Raw genomic sequence first — 23,622 nt, forward strand, 5'->3', positions numbered from 1 at the left:
TTTGCCATGAAGTGATGGGTCCAGATGCCATCATCTTAGTTTTCTGAATATTGAGCTTTAAGCCAACTTTTTCACTCTCCTCTTTTCATTTTCATCAAGAGGCTCTTCAGTTCTTCTTCACTTTCTGCCATAAGGGTGATATCATCTGCATATCTGAGGTTATTGATATTTCTCCCAGCAATCTTGATTCCAGCTTGTGCTTCATCCAGCCCAGCGTTTCTCATGATGTACTCTGCATATAAGTTAAATAAGCAGGGTGACAATATACAGCCTTGACATACCCCTTTCCCAATTTGGAATCAGTCTGTTGTTTCATGTCCAGTTCTAACTGTTGCTTCTTGACCTGCATAGAGATTTCTCAGGAGGCAGGTCAGATGGTCTGGTATTCCCATCTCTTGAAGAATTTTCCACAGGTTATTGTGATCCAGACAGTCAAAGGCTTTGAAAAAAGCAGAAGTAGATGTTTTCTGGAGGTCTCTTGCTTTTTTGATGATCCATTGGAGGTTGGCAATTTGATCTCTGGTTCCTCTGCCATTTCTAAATCCAGCTTTAACATCTGGAAGTTCACGGTTCACGTACTATTGAAGCCTGATTTGGAGAATTTTGAGCATTACTTTGCTAACGTGTGAGATGAGTGCAATTGTGCAGTAGTTTGAGCATTCTTTGGCATTGCCTTTCTTTGGGATTGGAATGAAAACTGACCTTTTCCAGTCCTGTGGCCACTGCTGAGTTTTCCAAATTTCCTGGCATATTGAGTACAGCACTTTCACAGCATCATCTTTCAGGATTTGAAATAGCTCAACTGGAATTCCATCACCTCCACTAGCTTTGTTCATAGTGATGCGTCCTAAGGCCCCCTTGACTTTGCATTCCAGGATGCCTGGCTCTAGGTGCCTGGCTCTAGGTGAGTGATCACACCATCATGGTTATCTGGGTCATGAAGATCTATTTTGTATAGTTTTTCTGTATATTCTTGCCACCTCTTCTTAATACCTTCTGCTTCTGTTAGGTCCATACCATTTCTGTCCTTTGTTGTGCTCATTTTTGCACAAAAAGTTCCCTTGGTATCTCTAATTTTCTTGAAGAGGTCTCTAGTCTTTCCCATTCTATTGTTTTCCTCTATTTCTTTGCACTGATTGCTGAGGAAGGCTTTCTTACCTCTCCTTGCTATTCTTTGGAACTCTGCATTCAAATGGGTATATCTTTCCTTTTCTCCTTTGCCTTTCACCTCTCTTCTTTTCATAGCTATTTGTAAGGCCTCCTCAGACAAGCATTTTGCCTTTTTGCATTTCTTTTTCTTGGGGATGGTCTTGATCACTGCCTCCTCTACAATGTCACGAACTTCCATGCATGGTTCTTCAGGCACTCTGATACCTTATTACAGCAATATACATCATTGACTTAGATGAAATGGGACAAGCCCTTAGTCTTTCTACTTTATTTCCTTGTGAAATCTGTTACAGGGCTTCCCAGTTGGCGCTAGTGGTGAAGACCTGCCTGCCTGCGCAGGAGACATAAAAACATGCAGGTTACATCCCTGGGTAGGGAAGATCCCTTGGAGGAGGGAATGGCAACCCATTCCCGTATTCTTGCCTGGAGAATCCCATGGACAGAGGAGCCTGGTGGTCTGCAGTCCATAGGATTACACAGAGTGGGACATGACTGAAGAGACTTAGCACGCATGCATGCACGAAGTCTGTTATGGTTAAAATCACCACTAGGGTTCTACCTTTCTTCTGAAGTCCACCTAACTCGTTTGCATAAGTCCCCATCACCAATTAAGTCCTCTATCAGTTGACGTTGTGTTTTAGCATGTCCTTCTCGTTTCCTTCTGCCTGTGCTGCCTGACTTCAGCTCAGTAGTCAGCGATCGTCTGCATGAGAAAAGAGAGCACTCCTTGACCTTGATTTTATATATATGAGTAGATGAAAACCTCTTCCCAACAAGCCAGTTTATAAACTATATTCATTTTCTATTAATATATATATATACATGCATAGAATATAAATATTTTTAGCTGATCAAGTTATGTTTTGTGATTTTTCTAAAACTTACTCCACTGTTTCCTCACATAGACTAACAAATAATAATTTACATTTAGTACATAATACTTTTGATTTTAACTTTTAGCAAATCTAGCATGGAACTTAAAACTAGACAGACGTAAATTGCTGAGCAATAGGAAAACTACTGTTTATTTACTGATACATTAATGATGATTTACACATTGCAAAGCATACTTTACCTTTTCCCTTTTTAAGTGTCTTTCTTTCTTGCGTTTGTCTGTTTTAGATTGCTGGCAGCATCTTTTAGCATTGTTAAAGGGCTGAATTCCCAAAGGCTTTCCTCTGTAATCATAGCATGGCTACCTGAACTCTGAGGTTTGGGCCTTTCTCTTCTTATTAAAAGCTATAAGGTGACCAAGCACAAGAGTTGAATTGAGACACCAATTAAAATGTTGATGGTAAATACTTTTCCATAGGAGATGGAAAAGTAGTTGTGTTTGCTTGAGAACATAAATTGCAATCATGAACTTGGAAAGTATTTTTCCTATCATGTCACATTCACTGCAGTGGAAGAGAGTATTTTATAAAACATCGACTCTTAAGAATTTGAAAATACTAGATTTTTATTTCAACTTGTGTTGGTCAGCCTTGGTTCACTTCTCTCAGTGGAGTCTGTGTTCCATTTGGGCAGACTTATTTGTCCAAGAACATTGGAAAGCATTTCAGAATCACCTAATAAGGCTTTTATTTAGAAAGTGAAACTTGGAAATGGCACAATTGTAGTAAGCCTCAATAAGAATGCAACCAAAAGGATAAGGAAATCATCAATTTGAGATAAACCTTCCTGTTACACCAAAGAGTCTCCAAAAAATGCATGAAATACATATGAATTTTTCTATGCTAATTCACTGAGCCAGTGTTACCTGTTGCCAAGATTTGCATGAGTACTCAAAAAAAAATGAAATTATTCTGGTATTTTGCCCCTTTGTTCTCCTAGTTTTGAGATATAAGTGACACATGTCATTGTGCAAGTTTAGTGTTCAGCTCAGTCGCTCAGTCATGTCCAACTCTTTGCAACCCCATGGACTGCAGCATGTCAGGCTTTCCTGTCCATCACCAACTCCCAGAGCTTAGTCAAACTCATGTTCATAGAGTCAGTGATGCCATTCAACCATCTCATCCTCTGTTGTCCCCTTCTCCTCCAGCCTTCAACCTTTCCCAGCATCAGGGTCTTTTCAAATGAGTCAGCTCTTTGCATCAGGTGGCCAAAGTATTGGAGTTTCAGCTTCAGCATCAGTCCTTCCAATGAATATTCAGGACTGATTTCCTTGAGGATGGACTGGTTGGATCTCCTTGATGTCCAAGGGACTCTCAAGAGTCTTCTCCAACACCACAGTTCAAAAGCATCAATTCTTTGGCACTCAGGTTTCTTTATAGTCCAACTCTCACATCCATACATGACTACTGGAAAAACCACAGCTTTGACTAGACGGACCTTTGTTGGCAAGGTAATGTCTCTGCTTTTTAGTATGCTGTCTATGTTGTTCATAGCTTTTCTTCCAAGGAGCAAGCATCTTTTAATTTCATGGTGGCAGTCACCATCTACAGTGATTTTGGAGCCCCCCAAAAAATAAAGTCTCTCACTGTTTCCACTGTTTCCCCGTCTATTTGCCATGACGTGATGGGTCCAGATGCCATGATCTTAGTATTCTGAATGTTGATCTTTAAGCCAACGTTTTCACTCTCCTGTTTCACTTTCATCAAGAGGCTCTTCAGTTCTTTGCTTTCTGCAGTAAGTGTGGTGTCATCTGCATATCTGAAGTTATTGATATTTCTCCTGGCAATCCTGATTTCAGCTTGTGCTTCACCCAGTCCAGGATTTCTCATGATGTACTCTGCATATAAGTTAAAAAAGCAGGGTGGCAATATACAGCCTTGACACACTCTTTTCCCAATTTGGAACCAGTCTTTTTTTCCATGTCCAGTTCTAACTGTTGCTTCTTGACCTGCATACAGATTTCTCAGGAGGCAGGTCAGGTGGCCAGGCATTCCTGTTTCTTTAAGAGTGTACAATGTGATGATTTATACACATATGCATTGCAAAATTATTACTATAATAAAGTTATTTAACATATTGCATAATTATTATTATTACATAGCAATTATTATTTACATAATAAATTATATAATTATTATTTTGTTGTTATGGTGAGAATGTTTAAGATCTACTCTGTTAGCAACTTTCAATTATACAATACAGTTTTACTAACTATCAGGCTAGGCATTAGATCCCCAGAACTTATTCATCTTATAACTGGAAGTCTATACCCTTTGAGAAACACCTTCTGCACATCTGTAACTCCCCAGCTCCTGCAGCCACCATTTCAGTCTGCTTCTATGAGCTTGGCTTTTTTAGATTCCATATATAAGTGAGATTATTTAGTATTTGTCTTTCTCTGACTTATTTCACAGATCTTTCCCCTTGATTGGTACCCAGAATCATCTTCCCAAAATTATTACCTAGAAAACAGTGTAAAACCAACACTGAAGTCCATTTAGTATACTAATTCCTTGTGGCTATGGGCTTCCCTAGTGGCTCAGACAGTAAAGAATCTGCCTTCAATGCAGAAGAATAGAGGATTCAACCCCTGGGTCAGGTAGATCCCCTGGAGAAGGGGATGGCTACCCACTCTAGCATTCCTGCCTGGAGAATTTCATGGACAGAGGAGCCTGATGGGCTACAGTCCACGGGGTGGCAATGAGTTGGACACACCTGAGCAACTTCTACTACTTTCACTATGGGAAAATTAAAATGAGAATGTTACTGTCTTCCTGTTACTGCTAATCCTCCAAAAGAATTCTATAATAACTTTTAAGGAATCTACTATTCTTCCAAGAAAGGAATTAAGACCACCAAAGTTTATTCATCAGGGATGGTAAATCAAGCAGCTGTTTGTATCCTCTTCTGGGGACTGGAGGAAACTCCTGCTCCTAAACATTTCTCAGAATCAGCTTAGGAAAGTAGCAAGAACACTCAAAATACCAGTGATTTACAAGGATATTACACTCCCTTGGGAAAGTCCCTGAAATAAATCATGCCTCAGTTACTTTGTGCAAAACGAATTTTTATAACAGCAAAAATAGAAGAGAGGAAAATTTCTCTAATAAGTCTGGAAATAAGTAAGGGAATGTTATGGCCTTTTTAGAATCAAATACTCCACTGAATCTCTAGAAGTGAATGAAGTTCTGTTCTATCCAGCTGTGGAAAAGGAGCCAGAAGTTCTGTTGTGCAAACAGCTTGACTCCTTCCCTCTACCCTAGAGACTCAAGTCTCTGACCTTGGTAGCACAGAATCCCAAAGAACCTGAATATCTCCTCTGGGTTCCTAAGTGGAAGTAAGGATGTAGTACTAGCTTCTATCTTGCCTTATGAAAATTAACCAGCATCTTAAGAACTTCAGCTCATTCCTTCCAAAAGATCTACACAGTAAAGTTTCATGCAGTCTCAGGCATTAAAATTTTACCACGCCTTATAAATCAACTATACTTCAATTTAAAAAAAATGATTGTTGTCAAAGGTGGGGGCAGTGAAATAGGATCCAGAAGGTCTACTCTTTCTTGAGCTGTAAACAAGCATTTTCTATGAGCTCCACTCCTACATCAGGTGATTAATAAAACTAAGACCAGTTTCAGAATAGAGATGGGAAGAGATCATTTACTAAGGAAACCAGATTTGTTTTTTTTAATCTCTTATCCCAGGAACTTAAGATCAAAGGAAGGCTATTAACAAGTGAGGTTTGCCAGCAATAAATTGATTGCCTTTACAACCACACCAGAATGACAAGAAATAGCTCCATGGGCTTGAGAGGGAAAAGTTTGCAGACCTCAACCCAAAATGCAAAAGAGCAAGAGGCGTTAACAATAAAACATGAGCCCACATGCTCCTCTTCAAATATTCCACTCTCCCTACAACTGTATCTGTGTCAGTCTATTCAAAGGCTCCAGTCTGTGTAACTCTCAGTGAAATTCTCTGTTAATGAAGTGATGCCCCTGAGAACCAAACATTATTTGATATTGAATTCATGACTACTGTTAGGCATTAGAACACAGGGCATCCCTCTGATGGATTATTTGATTGTATATTTTATGCCACTCTTTCTCTAGAGCTTTAGAAACTCAAAGACACCTGCGATACACTTTATGCATGTGTAGATTGTTATTTTACTTCTTAAAAATAGCATTGTTATTTTATTTCTTAAAGCCTGTACTCTGAAGCAAAATAAAAAATTCTCACCCATAGCAATCAGTTGAAAAAAATAAAATTCCTTGGATTTGTAGTGACAATATAAATATTCTATCATCTATTCAGTGTCTATTTATATCTCCTCTTGAACTTCCCAGCATGGATGAAATATTGCATTCTGTCAGAAGAAGTAACACCCAAAATAGGATTACATTTTAAGTAGAATGGGAAAAGTTTATGACTAGTTTGCTTAAGTTGTTAGGCTATGATATTAATATGACCAGGATTTCACGTTCAAAGTATGAACCTGTTAGCCATCTGGGTTAATTTACCTCCTACTTATTCTCTAAAATCAGTTTCCAGATGGCTTTTGTTATGTGTACAAAAAATAACTCGGCCAAGAGGGTAAATGGACCAATGGAAATCGTCACTGATATTAGAAAAATGGCTCAGAGCCCATGCCCTACTAATGGCAGGTAACGAATTCCAGTGCCACTTAAAAATGTGAGCAAATTATTAAATTGAAGAGAACCCTACAAAGGTTTCAAATTGGCAGACTGCCTGCCAAATACTCCCAACAATATTGTTTTGCCCCTATAGTGTTTTTAAAACACTCGAGTCAGTTACCAACGTTCAACAATTGGAAGATATCATGCAAAATCCTGGGTTGCTTCTATGTCTACAGTCCTACTTAGCAACTTCAGCTGGATCTGAGCAGCAGCTGCTCCTTTGGACAGAGTGTGTGCTTACTAGTTCAGCACAGTCCCCACCACACTCCACTCTCTTGTGCTTATCTCCCTTCTACTATATATGTTACCTCCCCAAGCCTCAGACAGTACTGATACTTGAGCTTGTGATCTCCTGAGTGTCTCCTGCGTGCATGTGTGCTAAGTTGCTTCAGTCGTGTCCAATTCTGTGAGACCCTATGGACTGCAGCCCACCAGGCTCCTTGTCCATGGGATTCTCCAGGCAAGAATACTGGAGTGGGTTGCCATGTCTTCCTCCAAGGGATCTTCCCGACCCAGGGATCAAACCTTCGTCTCTTATGTCTTCTGCATTGGACGGCGGGTTCTTTACCAATAGCACCACCTGGGAAGCCCGTGATCTCCTGAGGTTCTTATATATACAATATGAACAGTTGTAGGATCTGAGTCTGGAGGAGGGCATGGCAACCCACTCTGGTATTCTTACCTGGAGAATCCCCATGGATAGAGTAACCTGGCAGGCTAGAGTCCTTGGGGTTGCCAAGTTGGACAAGACTGAGTGACAAAGCACAGGATCTGAGTAGCTTATTTTTGAGGGGAAAAAATTCATTCATTTAGTTGATGTGAATATTTGCTTTGAAATTATAGAAAAGTGAGAGGTGCTGTATCTTCATGGAAAGACTCAAGAACTTGAACTACTGTGGCTCACTTGCTCATATCTCTGCCTGGGATTGTTTGTCCTAAGGTCTCTATGCTTGCATTAGTAGCTGTGTGTCACACAGCCCGTGTGCAAATGAATGGTGGAGAATGTACCTCTACCTCCCTCTACCCATCCTCTTTCCCTAAAAATCTACAAGGCTTACCACTTCCAGATCAGACGCAAACCTCCTTTCCAACCCATAGATGTTCATCTAGGGCTCAGGCCAGTGTTTCTGTATAGAAATTTGCTGTGGCCTCAGTAGATGGCTAATAAAGCAGCCTACAGACTAAAGATCCAGCTTGCACCACGCAGACAATTTCCAAAGCTGCACACGTCCCAACAATCTTCCCTGAACATCTTGACAGTCTCTGTGGACCTATTGATCTGTTTTCTGTACATAGTCCTGGAATTGTTTAAATTTCCAAATGCTCATTATTTTATTTGATTTACTAATTCTGCAGATAATCGCTTATCTGCCCCCAAAATTGTTTTGTCTAGTCAAGTAGACTTCCCAAATGTACCCCTAGGTTGATGATCTGTCAGTTACAGAAGACAAGCAGTTCAAACCACAAACCAGCTTTATCCTTCCTGAGGCATAGCATCTAAGGAGCAAATACTGTTTAGCTCTAAACCTCTCTACTTTTTGAGCCAGTGTTGGCTGGGTTGAAATATGCTATGTGTCAGTTCTGGTGGGCAAGTCTACAAGCTAAAGATGTCTCTTTCCTCTGTAAGGCAGAGTTCAGCATTTGCTCAGCTGGAAAACAAACTCATTAAGAAATAGGTTGAGAACTTTGATGGCATTGCTCTAGTTTGTGCAAACATTGTCTTTGTGTAGAGCAGATACAAGTTGAAACTTATCTGCCAGGAATCTTATGATGGTGAGGAAACCTTGCAGAGGACTTAGCTTGTGCTGTCCCTCTGTGTGCCAGTCTTTATTTATTTATTTTCAATGGAAGATAATTGCTTTACAGTATTGTGTTGGTTTCTGCCTTACATCAACATGAATCAGCCATGGGTACAAACATATTCCCTCCCTTTTAAACCTCCCTCCCACCTCCCACCCCATCCCATCTCTCTAGGTTATCACAGAGACCCAGTTTGAGTTCCCTGAATCATACAGCAAATTCCAACTGTGTATGCCAGTCTTGATGATCATAAACTCTCTGCAACCTTGAAACTATAGCTGGACAGGCTGAGAGTTAAAAGCCACTGATATCATTAAATGAGCTATTACTGGTAGACTCAGCATAGTGAATCATATAGAAATCTATTCCCATCTTCTGTGTAGTCTTACTATTTATATGAGCTTTGCCTTATTTTTTTTAAAAAAATTACTGCTGTGTCATTTCAGCAGCCCTGTAGACAGTATGATGGAGTGGTGGAGAGTTTCTTTGGAGCCAGTCTGTCTGGGGTTGTACTGGCTGCATGATCTTAGGCAAGATATTTATCTTCTCTATGCCTCAGTTTCCTCATGCAAAATGGGTATTGGGAAAACCACTTATACGGTTGCTGTGAGGATAAATCAGATGATAATGAAACAGTGACTAACTCAGTACAATGACTGGCATGTAAGTAAACATTCACTTAAATGTTGATTTCTTATTATTTCTCCGGGAAGCACAGTGTGCTAGGCTCTAAAGAGAGCTGTCTGCGACTTTCACGGTGCCATTCAAGGCATTGGAAAGGTTTTCTATTGATTCAGGAGTCTCCTGTTCTTCATGTCAGCTCAGTATCACAGAGGACAGCATTAAGAACACACTCAGCTAGACATTACTTTATTCCATTTAAAGTCATTGCTTATTGATAATGGAGACACATGCTCTGCAACAGTTTCAATTTACTCTTCAGTGACTATTGTCACAGACCTTCAAACTAATGGAGCTTTAAACAAAAGGGAAGCAGAAGTGGAACGAGCCTGGGGGTTGCCTTCAAAGTGAGATCGCTAGTTAAATGGCGAAAGCTTCTGGCACTGGAACTGGCTATCAGTAGATGTGAAGCTGGGTTGTTGCCTATGAAACAATCATACATAAAGTGTTTCATGTTGAATACAGGTATCTGTATGGCTGAGTCCCTTCACTGTTCACCTGAAACTACCACAACATTGTTACTCAGCTATACCCCAATAAGAATAAAAAGTTTTTTCAAAAAGCGCTTCATGCTGAAAATGACAATACTCCCAGGGCTCTGGTAGCGTAGGGTCTCATGCCCCTTTCAATCTCAGCATTAATGTCGTGGTCCAACCAGAGACCCTTGGGGTAATAATGGAAGAGTCACACAATCTATTTATGCACAAAGTGTTGCTTGAAGACTGAATAAATATTATCTCATACAGATACTGGGTTAGCCAAAAAAATGCTTTCAGGTTTTTCCATAAGGTCTTATGGAAAACTCAAGCAGACTTTGTGGCCAACCCAATACTTTATTTAGAGCATTATAACTGTGATTACTCCCAATCAACAGATTCTGAAAATACAGCTTAAGATGATCTGAAAACCTGCCTGACCTGTGTGTGTGTGTGTGTGTGTGTGTGTGTGTGTTCAATCGTGTCCGACTCAGGTGAACCTGTAGCCCACCAGGTTCCTCTGTCCATGGAATTTTCCAGGCAAGAATTCTGGAGTGGGTTGCTATTTCCTACTCCAATGTCTTTTTATTCCAAATTTTGGAAACCACTCTCCCTAGCCTAATTTTGAAAAATATCAGAGACGAAAAACGTAATATATGAAAAACAACAGTGAATGGCATTCTCCAAAGGTTGAATAACCACATTATATAGGCATAAGGCAGGAGGAAAAGGGGATGACAGAGGATGAGATGGTTGCATGGTATCTCCGACTCAATGAACATGAATTTGAGCAAGCTCTGGGAAATGGTGAAGGACAGGGAAGCCTGGCGTGCTGCAGTCCATGGGGTCACAGAAAGTCAGACATGACTTTGTGACTGAATGACAACAACATAAAGAAGAAAAGCAAGTATCTGCTCTTGGATTTTTCTTAAGCAAAATCATAAATTATTGGGGGTTATGAAATTGAATATCTCTTGCCGTTCAGTAATCTTGGTAAGCCTCTTCCTTTCTCTGAATTCTGTCTTAGACGGAGTGCAGTTGACAGCTATAGACAACCCTTTGCTTGTCCTAACCACTAGGCTATGAAGAATCACCTCATGGGTACTATCCTTTCAGTCACTTCTTCCACCCCAATCCTGTAAGAAGTTATTCACATTTGGCTTTCAACTAATACTTTTAGGTTTGTGCATATTATCACTCTATGTAAGTTTGTGAGCATTTGACTCTTTTAAAATATCTACACCTCACTCTTTTTAAAAAAATTATTTTTAGAACAATTTTAGGTTTATAGTAAAATTGAAGGGAAGGTACAGAGATTTTCCAAATGCCCTCTTCCCTACACGCATGCATAGCCTCCCTCATTACCAACATCACTCACCAGAATGGTACATACTTTACCAAGGATGAACCCACAGTAACACATCATAATCACCCAAAGTACATAGTTTACCATAGGGTTCACACTTGGTGTTGGTTTGAATAAATGTATAATGACATGTATCCATCACTATAATATCAAACAGAGTGTTTTCACTGCCTCCAAAATTCTCATCCCTCCTCACCCCTTACAGACACAGCACTCTTTTCCACAGAGGATATTAGCACCAAAGATATCCATAATTTATCAAAGTGTCAATGATCCACAGATCCCAATGGCATACAAAATTCTGGAACTAATAAAGTAACTTATATTGTAAAGAAATGTATTTCACTTATTTTTATTTGTATTATTGACTCTGGAAAAATAGAATTGTATGTGTATGTGTGTGTGCATGTTTTGCATGTGCATTTTCATAATATTTTATTTTAGGAATACTTATTTCTGCTTCTGTGTTATACCACTCCACATGGACAAAATTGAAATCTATCTGCATCTGGCAAATGGTTTTTATTTATGTTTTGCCATGTACTTTAAGTTTGAAGTAGAGATTGTGACAGAAACCCTAATAATATGTACTAACATCACTCAGGATATTGGTCAAATTAAACACAATTTTTAACTTTGGTTTAATCATAGAATTAACAACATACCCCTCTCTTACCTATGTCAGTGAAGATGCATTGTCCTGTTTCTTTATCCTCTGCTCCATATCAAAAGTCTTGTCTGACATCGACTCCTAACCGATGTGTCTGTTGTCTTAATACCAACATTAGCTGGTAATACCTTGATGAGCAGATTGTTTAACTTTGGGTTTTACTTTCCCCATCAATAAAATTAATAAAAGCATCATCTATCAGTGGTGTGATAAAAGATAGGAATACTTATAAATTAATAAAGGTAAAATTATTGAAGGAGGTTTTCGCCTCAGTTGACTCACAGTACTCTGAATGGACAGTTCCAGGATTTGGGTTTGCACTGGTCAGAGCTTCCCAAGTCAGATAAAACTCATATCAGCTCTCCTGACCAGTCCCAGTGGAAAAGACGAAATTCTATATTAAAAGTTACTATTATATGGGAACATCTGTCACTTTGGAAAATGAAATAATTTGATTGATTTTTATTTTTGGATGATTCAAGTATTGCCAGACTACTTGGATGAACTTGAAATGAGCCACTTGCCTATTTTATGTGTTATGTTGCTTTCTGTGTTTTTCAATCGTATATGATTTAACTCCATCATAATGGATCTCCAAGTATGTCAGTTAGCCTTACTGCCTAACAAACTACCCCAACAACTTTGTTATTGTTTAGTCACTCAATCGTGTCTGAATCTTTTGCAACCCCCCAGACAGTAGCCTTCCAGGCCCTCTGTCCATGGGATTTCCCAGGGAAGAATACTGGAGTGGGTGGCCATTTCCTTCCTCAGGGGATCTTCCTAACCCAGGGATCAAACCCTTGTCTCCTGCATTGGCAGGTGGGTTCTTTACCACTGATCCACCAGGAAAGCCCCCAAACTTAGGAGCTTTCCAAAACAAATATGTGTTATTAATTGTGATTCTGTGGATCAGCTGGGCAGTTCTTTTGTCTGAGCCAGTTTAGCTGATCTGCAAAGTCAGCTGAGAATTCAGCTGAGAAAGGATGGTCCTGGATGGTCTTACCTGTCTGGTGCTTGGAAAGTTGGGTGGTCAAGGGGACCTCAGCTGGCCTGACATCCTCCAGTAGGCTAGCCTACTAATCAGCAACAGAGGGCAAGTCCCAGCACATGTCAAGCCTCTGCTTCTGTCAAATTTGCTCTTATCCCATTGGCCAAAGCAAGTCACATGACCAAGGCTAGAGTCAGTGTGAAAGACACTCCCCAAATGTGTGTATATAGAGATATGAAACTTTGGTTGCCATTACTGCTAGCATTAGAAACCTGTTCAATCGTTGGGTCTTCTTTTTTGAAAAGCTATTCTAATATAATTCCAGATAAATTGTTACAAGATCCTGATCATTTCTCCCTTTTTACACAGGGCTCCTGAGCTACAGGATTCTATGTTGCTTGTAGGAATTTTATTTGTAATAAGGTTTCTTTGGATTTAGAAGACAACTTTCAAAATATCTAATGAAAGCAGGAGGATACAGTGGCAAAAATATGGCACTAGGCCTAAGCAGGCATGCTTTCTCACCAGCATGATGTGGGGTGAGTGAGATAATTAGGACAAGTCCCTCCCTTTCAGTGAGAATCCATTTGTTCACCTGGAAAATCAGGGACTGAGGTGAAGCCTCCACCTGACTTTGCTATTCTACAACTCTAAAAGGTCCAGATATGTGCAACAGTACAAAATTGATTCAGGGCCTCAATAAACATATGGATATATTGCTCTATAAGGAAAATATTGACCTTGGTAAACTCAGGTTAATAAATTCTGATATTTACCTCAAAAGAAATTGATATCCACTTTTTATCTTCACATAAAGTAATGAGCCAAAGCTAGTGATGGAAATGAATTTACCTCTAATCCTAATAAATGCATTATATATAATGTAATATTATTATAGATCATCATTCATTATGGCTGGACATTCTTTGATTTAGAACAAGGGTATTATACTCTTAATTCATCATTCAGTTAACTTTTCTTCTGAAGGAAAGATTAAAAAAAACATTTCTCATTCTTTTGGGACCATTAGTACATGAAATAGTATATTCATTACATAAGAACACTCAGAGCTTTTAAGCTATCAATGGAATCTTGTTTAGTCAGCTAAAGTACATGTATTACCTTGTTGTATGGGTACAAAGTGATTCAAAGCAAGATACCTTTTAATCCTCTGAGGAAAACAGCTGCATATTTCTCTGGCCTGCTTTCACTGTTAACGTTTCTTATTTCTTCTTGTTTTCTTTTGGATTTGGCACTGACCATTAGATGAGATTTCTTTTTTTCTAAACAAGGAACTCAGAAAGAAATGAAGGTTCTATGTGCCTGCTTGGCCAAGAATTATTCTAGCTATAATTTTTCTCTAAAATGAAACACAATATTAACATTCACAGAGTAGCACAGGTAGGACTCATTGAACATTCCATTCTAGAGATCTTGAAAACATCCCTTTAAAAAATTGCTAATATTTGAGGTCAGAATATCCCTTGGAATCATTTGTCCTCAGACTCAGTATATGGAATTATTAATTTTGTAAAATTGACAGAAAGGGCAAAAAGTGAAATTAAGGAAGTGGGGGACTTCGGTAGTAGATGAATGAATTGGTGAGCCTAATTTTAACTGGGTTTTTTGTGTCTCTTTACTGTTTCTTCCATTACTAGAACATAACTCCACAGGTCCTTTTTCAACATGACTTATATTTTTCTTCAAAACAGAGTCCCCACAGCTCAGTAATAAAGCCCAGATGAGGACTGGATTCAAAGCCTCATTTTGTTACCTATATACCCTAGGACTTTGGACAAGTCACTTTGAAAGCTCCAGACTTATTCATTCTTTAAATTGTGTCAAGATCTATCATACAGGACATTAGTTAGAATAAAAAATCATTTGTTGTACGGACTGCATCTAGCAAAATGCCTCAGTTCAGTTCAGTTCAGTCACTCAGTTGTGTCCGACTCTTTGCGGCTCCATGAATCGCAGCACGCCAGGCCTCCCTGTCCATCACCAACTCCCGGGGTTTACCTAAACTCATGTCCATCTAGTCGGTGATGCCATCCAGCCATCTCATCCTCTGTCGTCCCCTTCTCCTCTTGCCCCTCAATCCTTCCCAGCATCAGGGTCTTTTCCAATGAGTCAACTCTTCACATTAGTTGGCCAAAGTATCGGAGTTTCAGCTTCAACATCAGTCCTTCCAATGAACACCCAGGACTGATTTCCTTTAGAATGGACTAACTGGATTTCCTTGCAGTCCAAGGGACTCTCAAGAGTCTTCTCCAACACCACAGTTCAAAAGCATCAACTCTTCGGCACTCAGCTTTTTTCACAGTCCAACTCTCACATCCATACATGACCACTGGAAAAACCATAGCCTTGACTAGATGAACCTTTGTTGGCAAAGTAATGTCTCTGCTTTTTAATATGCTGTCTAGGTTGGTCATAACTTTCCTTCCAAGGAGTAAGCGTCTTTTAATTTCATGGCTGCAATCACCATCTGCAGTGATTTTGGAGCAAAATGCCTAGTACTCAGTAAATATTAGTCTTCTTTTCAATGCTTTCTTTCTGTATCTCCATGTCCATTAAACCAAAGTTTAAAGGAAAGAAAGAAACCATAGGACGGGGGCATCAGAGGGGCTTCTCACGTGCCTTCCTATCTATCCCACTCTCTCCTCTCTCAAGGATCTGCTGGGGGTGAGGGGTGGGGGTCTCTACAAGCATCATGTCTTCCTCAGAGAAGTATTTTCCAACCAGAGGCCAGGGTGAGTCTCCTACTATGCACTCCCTGTTCTTCTCTGCAGCTTGCACACTTGCTACTCATTCATTCATTACAATGATTGACTTTCTGTTATTGCTAAGAACATAGACTTCGGTGTCAGACTGCCTAGATCCAAATTCCACCTCCTCCACTTATTATCTATGTGACTTTGGGCAAGTTACTTACTCTTTCTGTGCCTCAGTTTCCTCATCTGTAACATGAATATTACCTACCTCAGTGGGCTGTGGGTGGGGTGTAAGAAAGGCTGATCAGTTCTGAGCAATGATGAAAAGGTTTTACTACTGACCTTTATAGCTATGAAGCTTTCTATACTTGATCTGAGCTCAGAATTTAAATTTTTTAAAAAACAAATATGCTTGTTGATAGACTGATTATTTTTGGATCAATCATGAGTCCTTCTAAACTGGAATATAAAATATTTTATCAGTTATATATAACAGTATTTGCTTCTAGTCTAATAACTGTGACACTTGAACCTCAGCTAGATCTAGGCTCAAGTCCTGATTCTACCACCTACATGTTATGTGACTCTGGGAAATTTTCTTAGCCTCCATAATCTCACCTGTAAATGCTAGTCATACAGATTTGCACACAATAAGCTCAGTCCATGGCTTGCTGTAATGTGAGTGAGACCTCTGGCTCATCCATCTCTGTATTCTGTCCCTCACTAGACACCAAAGGGTATTTTGGAGAGTACAGTATTGCTCTTCAGGAGTTAATTGTTATTTCACTTTAGAAAACTTCCTATTCTGCATGATTTGGGTATTTTAAAAGAAATCCCAGAGCCAACTGAATGGCAATGAAAGAAGGGAACAAGGAAGGCACCTTCCACCAAACACTAGAAAGCACCGAAATTTCTAGCTGTATTCAGCTCTTGTGAAATGAACTTTAATGTAGGCTAGACTTCTAAAATTCAACTATCCCAATAAGGCCTTTAAAAAATATTCCAATCTTCAATTGGGACCATGATACTCTAGGCATGTGAATGAATGGCTTTCCATTGTGTGTCAATGTCTATCAAACAGGCAAAACATCATGCTCTTCTCATTAATTCTCTTTTTAAGATAAGTCCCTTTGCTTTAAAGGATGTTTTGGGAGGACGCAAACCTTGTGCACACTCTAGGTACAAAAAAAAGGAAACTTTAGATTTATGGCAAAAACATAAAACCAAGCTGTAAGCATTCTAAATTTAATGTGGATAGCGGATACTATACTAAGTGGACTTAGATCATAAAGTCCTGATGACTAGTCTGATTATTCATCTTGCTTTCCAAAAATGTTATGGTTGAGATAAAAGAAAAAAAGGGTAAAGAGAGATGTTCTTATGGAATTTTAAATTGTTTTTCACATAAAGCATGTTTTTCTCAAAGCCGGATTTACCTAAATTCACTGACAGCTGGAAGTCAAATGTATTCACATTAAATTGTCTACATCACAAGATTCCAGTAGATAAAGTACATTTCATTTGTTAATATAGAAGAGACCCTAACTCCTGTATTTAACCAAATATGTTTCTCATCATTTCTAATGCTTAGAGAGGGGTGTGTGTGAGAGAGAGACAGAGAGAGAGATGATGGTCGGTTTTTTTTTCATTTGACAGTGTATCATTTTTTAGGTTTGCTTTCTGTTTGGTTTTGCCAAATAGGAAGAGGATGACTATCTACAATGGCCCAGATTTTGATAGTTCAGCAAGTGACCAAAACCATCTACATTCACTTTCTCTGGAGCCTTCCATCTCCTGCTTCAGTGTTCATACATTCCTGGAAAATAAAATTAAAAAAAAAAAACAAAACTTTAGGAATAGTAATACAAGGGTTCCTTTTATTGCTAGAGAGAGCATAGTACCTAGAGTAGAAAAATTTATTCAAGATTCTCAAGCCCCACCCCAGACCTACTGAACCTGGAATCAGTATTTTAAAAAGTGATTTGTGTGAACATTAGAGCTTAGAAAGCAGTGTCCTAGGAGGTCGCTCACACCAGGGCCACCTCCAGCCCCAAGGTCTTTGGAGAATCCCTGTGACATTACAGCAGAATTTGTAGAACTGGAGAGTAAGAAACAGCCAAGGGTGTCAAGAAAACATTCATAGTTCACTACTCATTGGACAAATTCTCTAGGAATAGGTGACTTAAGGGCTGTGAAAGTGGAGGATTTCAAGGAGGAACGCAGATACTACCTGTTTGTAATTGGAGAAACCAGACCAGAGGTGTATAGCGATAGTCAGGACCATGTCTCAAAACCTATAAAGGACGACAGGAGGCACTGGCAAGCCTGTTCCAAAATCCACAATTCAGGGGTGAAGAGAGAGAGGAAGCTGGGGGATGCTATAATGACAAGTCTGTGAGGAGCTTGCCAAAACTTAGGAAACTTTTGTGTGTGTCTACAGACTGATTCTTGAACTGACGATAGTCACACCAGTTTTCTACCCTTTCAGAGGTCTGACCAGCTTCTTACAGTGACCAAGTATAGCCCTTCATTCATCCATAACTCAACTATTTGGCGATGTCATTTCCCCTGATATGCATCAGAAATTTGGCTTAATTCAATTCAATATGTATTTATTGATTGAATATATTAGGCACCATAACTATGACTCAGTTTTTTAATTAAAAAAAAGAACCTCCAAATAGTCAAAATTGGTGACCAAGTTCATCAGTAAAGCTCATAATTCTTCCATGTAGAATCAGGGTAGGCCTACTTCTGAACCAAGTTTTATTTATCTATTTTATTCTACTGTACATACAATTGTGTACACACATGAATTTGAGCAAACTCTGGAAGATAGTAGAGGACAGAAGAGCATGATATGCTGCAGTCCATGGGGTCGCAAAGAGTTGGATATGACTTCGTGAACAACAACAACACACAATTCTAGCAAGCTTGGTTATCTGGTTTCCAAGTCCTCCATGGAAAGCGTAAAGGGACAGGGTAGTCAATGCTATTGCCACAGGAAATTGCACTGATCCAGCCAGAAGAGCAATAGGTTGTCCATAAATGGAGAACCAGAGATCTATAAATAGAAGACACAAGAGCTCAAAAAACTTCTCTCTCTGGAGTCTTTTTTTTTTTGTTGGTAGCTATAACATTTCCATGTACCTCACAAGACCTGGGCCTTGAAATGTTACACCAGTGCAACTGATCCTTAAAAGAGAGTCAGTCTTCACAGAAAGTTACATCATATTCCCAATACAATTTGAAAAAAAAAAATGAAAGCAATTCCCTGGCTGTCCAGTGGTTAGGACTCAGACTTCACACTTTCATTGCTGGGGGTGCAAGGTTCAATCCCTAGTCAGGAAATTAAGGTACTGCAAGCCACGTGACACAGCCAGAAAAAGAAGAATAAAAATTATGTAACATATTGTAGGAAGCTCTTCATGCAGAGAGGCTCTGGTAGAAAAATCATGGTGCTTGAAAGAGCAGCCCAGCATTTTAGAGGAATTTGCAAAGGCTCAAGCTATAAAATTCTGGCTATGGGCAGCTTTAATATATTTTCAAAAGGATCAAACTTACCTGGGATAATATTAATAAATTGAAATAAGGAACACTGCCTCTGATGGACTCTAATTTCCACTATCTACCTTTTATATGAATGAGACATTTGTACAAGCTGTACATTCGTGAATATCACACAGCATTTCCCATCGCATCTGAGGACACAGAGCTGTCAGCACACTCCTCATATTTCAACCCCTGTTTCTAGGTTCTTGAGCATCATTTCAATTAAGCCTCCAATAAGCTGCAAACAGAAGAACTATGGCCCTTATTTGTTTGCTCCTTAAGAATATTCAGAAATAGTGTTATCTGGGGGAAAAAAGCTGCTTTAGCTAAACAAAATATGCAACAATTAATTCTCACCAAAATATTGGAGTATCTGTTTGTAAAGTATCATGGAAATTATAAATACAATCAACATATAGTATATTGATTTGGTGTATTTAGTACAAATATGTGTATTATACCATGTTATTGCACCCATATACTAGAGAGAGAAAGGGAGAGAAACAGAGAACTGGGACTATGTCAGGAAAAATTCTTAAAAAATACACTATATATTTAACAGTGTTTTTTCTCCTCTGGGAAATAGAATTACTTGCATATTTACTTTCTTCTTTATGTCTCTGCTTTCTATGAAGTTTTTGCAAAGAACACAAGCATGTGTATGCACACACACACACACACACACACACACAATACCAATACTTCCATTTGGAAGGAAAGGAAGAAAAGATGAGAAAGAGGGAGAGAGAGAAGAAGGAAAGAAGAAAGGAAGAGTGGGAGGGGGAGAGAGAGGATCTGGTGAGGAAAACTGGCCCACTGATCCCTTAAGTGCCACTTAGCCTTGCAGGTTCCCTCATCCTTCTCAACACCAGAGTACCCTGCCCCTTTTTATTGATGACACTTCCCTGTCGCTGTCACTGATTATTCCACACACCCAGTCCCTGAGACTGTCCCTTTTGGGTAGCTGATAAAACCAAAGCACTAAGAATAAAAACAGGGAAAGCCACACAGCTGGCTGTGATACAGCCAGAGTCTGCGGACACCCACCAGGTGGATCACTGTCCCAGCAACTCAAGGTTCTCTGTGACTCTCTTCTGTTCCATATGTGGTCAGGTTGTTTTCCAGTTTGGAAACACACCTGTGAGCCAAAAACCAATCCTTAGCTCATACTGAACGTCAATCCGTCATGAGTTGGGGCAAATTAGGACAGGCTGGAGAAAGAGAAGACTTGGGTGCAGGCAGCCTCTCATTTGAAAAAGCTATCCTGAAGCTCATTCATTGCTCAAAATAAGCAGGGCATTCGTCATCTAAATAGGTAGTTTTATTTTCTCTCTTCTAACCATGGCCTTTCTTTATATGCTGTTTAAGACTAAACAGTATAAAATAGGATTGACATTATGTAATTACTTGCCTTTTACACTGTGCTAACTTAATTTACTTTTCATTCTCAGGTATTTAAGAGACCATTATTTTCCCATCAGACTTTACTGTCTGCCAATTAAAGGGTTAGATGGATGAGGTAGAAAGAGAATATTGTTCAGGAAGTTTTCAGGTAGACATGTTGAAACAACAGCTTTATACCACTTTCCTTTCATTAAAGTCAGAATTTTTTTTGACCAGTTTACCAGTTTATGTGTATAATGTGTTGTTTTTTGGTTTCACTTACAGATGAAAATGGCATGGTCATCATATACCTTCTAGCATTTGCAGCTACATACAAAGTCTCCCTTTCTGTGGAAAGAGTAAGCAGTTGGGGATCATGTTTAGCACATGGAGTTGTTTTAAGGTCACACTTACTCTTCTGGTGCACCAAAATTGGGACTAGGAAATGGCAACCCACTCCATTATTCCTGCCTGGAGAATCCCAGGGACAGAAGCGCTTGGTGGGCTGTCGTCTATGGGGTCACACAGAGTTGGACACGACTGAAGTGACTTAGCAGCAGCAGCACCACCAAAATTACAAAGCGTGTTTGGATAGCACCCAGTGGTCTCATGGAGCTGTGCTGTCCCTTTGTTTTGCCAGGAAAATTTCAGCAGGAGCCACATCCCACCTCCACAGATCACTCTTCAGTCGCGTGATCAAAGATGCTTCACGTCCCAGGAAACATTGGGTTTGAGTTGGTTTAAGTAAGGTATAAGGTGTAATGACCCAAACAAAAAATAGAAGTCATTTTTCTTCTTATCCTCTCTCATTTTATGTAATAAGGGTCGTGACACTAAGGTTTTTTTCACCTTGTATCTTGAAACCCAGTCATTTCCTTTTTCTCTGTGTCATTATGGAAAACATCTGTATTTTCAAAGTCAAGGAAATCATAGTAATTTGCTCAAGAACTGTGGAGAGAGAAAGGGTCCAGGACAAAAGTAGAGACATTTGTCAGTTCCAGAAACCATTTTCCAAAGAAAGAGAATTAGCAAACCAAAAAGGTCACCATAAGCACAGCCAGATAACCTCCACCATTAAAAAAAATTAATTGACTGTAGGTAATAACTCAGGAGGCAAAGCCCTTGCAATTATTAATTGAAAAATATGATTATTTTGTGTCATGACCTCCTTGTCAGAATTCATGGTTCTACTTCTGACCTGGAAGAGCAAGTCCTGGGTCATGAGTTGCAGTAGGCTATAGGTTGTTTCAATTACCCTAATCCTGGGCTTAGAGCACAGAGCAGTTCAGTGAATCCATCTCCTCTCTGTTCTGAGAGAGCAGGTGTGGAGAAGACAAGATTGTCACCTATCAGATTCTACCTCCACCTTAACCCTGAGCTCATTCTGGATTTGGGCAACAGTCCCTTCAGTTACTGAGCTCCATGCTTATATGTAAGAGAGATGTGTGAGAGAACTACATGTGGCTGTATGAATTTAAATGCAAGGTAATGAAAATTGAATAGAATTTAAAACTTATTTTCTTATTTGCTTTAGTCACATTTCAAGCCTATATTGTTCAGTACGAGCGTGGGTTTTCAGTCACTCAGTTGCATCTGATTCTCTGCCACCCCATGGACTGTAGCCCGCCAAGCTCCTCTGTCCAAGGGATTCTCCAGGCAAGAATACTGGAGTGGGTTTCCACTTCCTCCTTCAGGGCATCTTCCTAACCCAGGGATTGAACCTGCATCTTCTGCGGCTGATGCATTGGCAGGTGGATTCTTTATCAGTAAGCCATCATAGAAGCCCATTGTTCAGTACAGATATAGAATATTTCTATCATCACAGAAAATTCTGCTGGACAGAGCTGTAAAGTTAGAAATGCTTGCTCTCTTAGCATCCCCCCCCTCCACCTCAAGGAAGAGCTGAGGAAAATAGGACTCCTTTACACCCTGTAGCTCATCTTTGCATGAAATGTTTCCTTGGTACCTCTAATTTTCTTGAAGAGATTGCTAATCCTTCCTATTCTATTGTTTTCCTCTAGTTTTTTGCACTTATCACTGAGGAAGGCTTTCTTATCTCTCCTTGCTACTCTTTGGAATTCTGCATTCAAATACGTATATCTTTCCTCTTCTCCTTTGCTTTTCATTTCTCTTCTTTTCAGAGCTAGTTGTAAAGCCTCCTAAGACAGTTGTTTTGCTTTTTTGCATTTCTTTTTCTAGGGGATGCTCTTGCTCCCTGTCTCCTGTACAATGTCACAAACCTCCGTCCATATTTCATCAGGCCCTCTGCCTATCAGATCTAGTGCCTTAAATCCATTTACAGTCTCACTGTATAATCATAAGGGATTTGGTCTACTTCATACCTGAATGGTCTAGTGATTTTCCCTACTTCCTTCAATTTAAGTCTGAATTTGGCAATAAAGAGTTCATGATCTGAGCCACAGTCAGCTCCCAGTCTTGTTTTTGCTGACTGTATAGAGCTTCTCCATCTTTGGCTGCAAAGAATATCATCAGTCTGATTTCGGTGTTGGCCATCTGGTGATGTCTGTGTGTAGAGTCTTCTCTTGTGTTGTTGGAAGAGGGTGTTTGCTATGACCAGTGCGTTCTCTTGGCAAAACTCTATTACCCTTTGCCCTGCTTCATTCTGTACTCCAAGGCCAAATTTCCCAGATGTTTCTTGACTTCCTACTTTTGCATTCCAGTCCCTATAATGAAAAGGATCTCTTTTTTGGGTGTTAGTTCTAAAAAGTCTTGTAGGTCTTCATAGAACCATTCAACTTTAACTTCTTCAGCGTTACTGGTCAGGACATAGACTTGGATTATTATGATATTGAATGGTTTGCCTTGGAAATGAACAGAGATCACTCTGTCATTTTTGAGATTGCATCCAAGTAATGCATTTCAGACTCTTTTGTTGACTATGATGGCTACTCCATTTCTTCTAAGGGATTCTTGCCCACAGTAGTAGATATAATGGTCATCTGAGTTAAATTCACCTATTCCAGTCCATTTTAGTTCACTGATTCCTAAAATGTCAACATTCACTCTTGCCATCTCCTGTTTGACCGCTTCCAATTTGCCTTGATTTATGGACCTAACATTCTAGTTTCCTATGCAATATTGCTCTTCACAGCATCAGACCTTGCTTCTATTACCAGAAGCAGAAGATATTAAGAAGAGGTAGCAAGAATACACAGAGGAACTGTACAAAAAAGATCTTCATGACCCAGATAACCACGACGGTGTGATCACTCAC

General features: G+C 39.5%; 1 non-coding gene across 1 annotated transcript; it reads left to right on the forward strand.

The window, feature by feature from the left end:
• The first annotated feature begins 15,764 nt into the window (after positions 1-15,764).
• LOC145521868 (small nucleolar RNA U2-30) lies at positions 15,765-15,834 on the forward strand. Its single transcript, XR_014065751.1, has one exon. It is a non-coding gene; the product is annotated as a small nucleolar RNA U2-30 (small nucleolar RNA).
• The last annotated feature ends 7,788 nt before the right edge of the window (positions 15,835-23,622 follow it).

This window comes from Giraffa tippelskirchi, chromosome 1 (assembly GCF_054371585.1).
Source record: "Giraffa tippelskirchi isolate mGirTip1 chromosome 1, T2T-mGirTip1v1.2.pri, whole genome shotgun sequence".
Classification (NCBI taxonomy): Eukaryota; Metazoa; Chordata; class Mammalia; order Artiodactyla; family Giraffidae; genus Giraffa; species Giraffa tippelskirchi.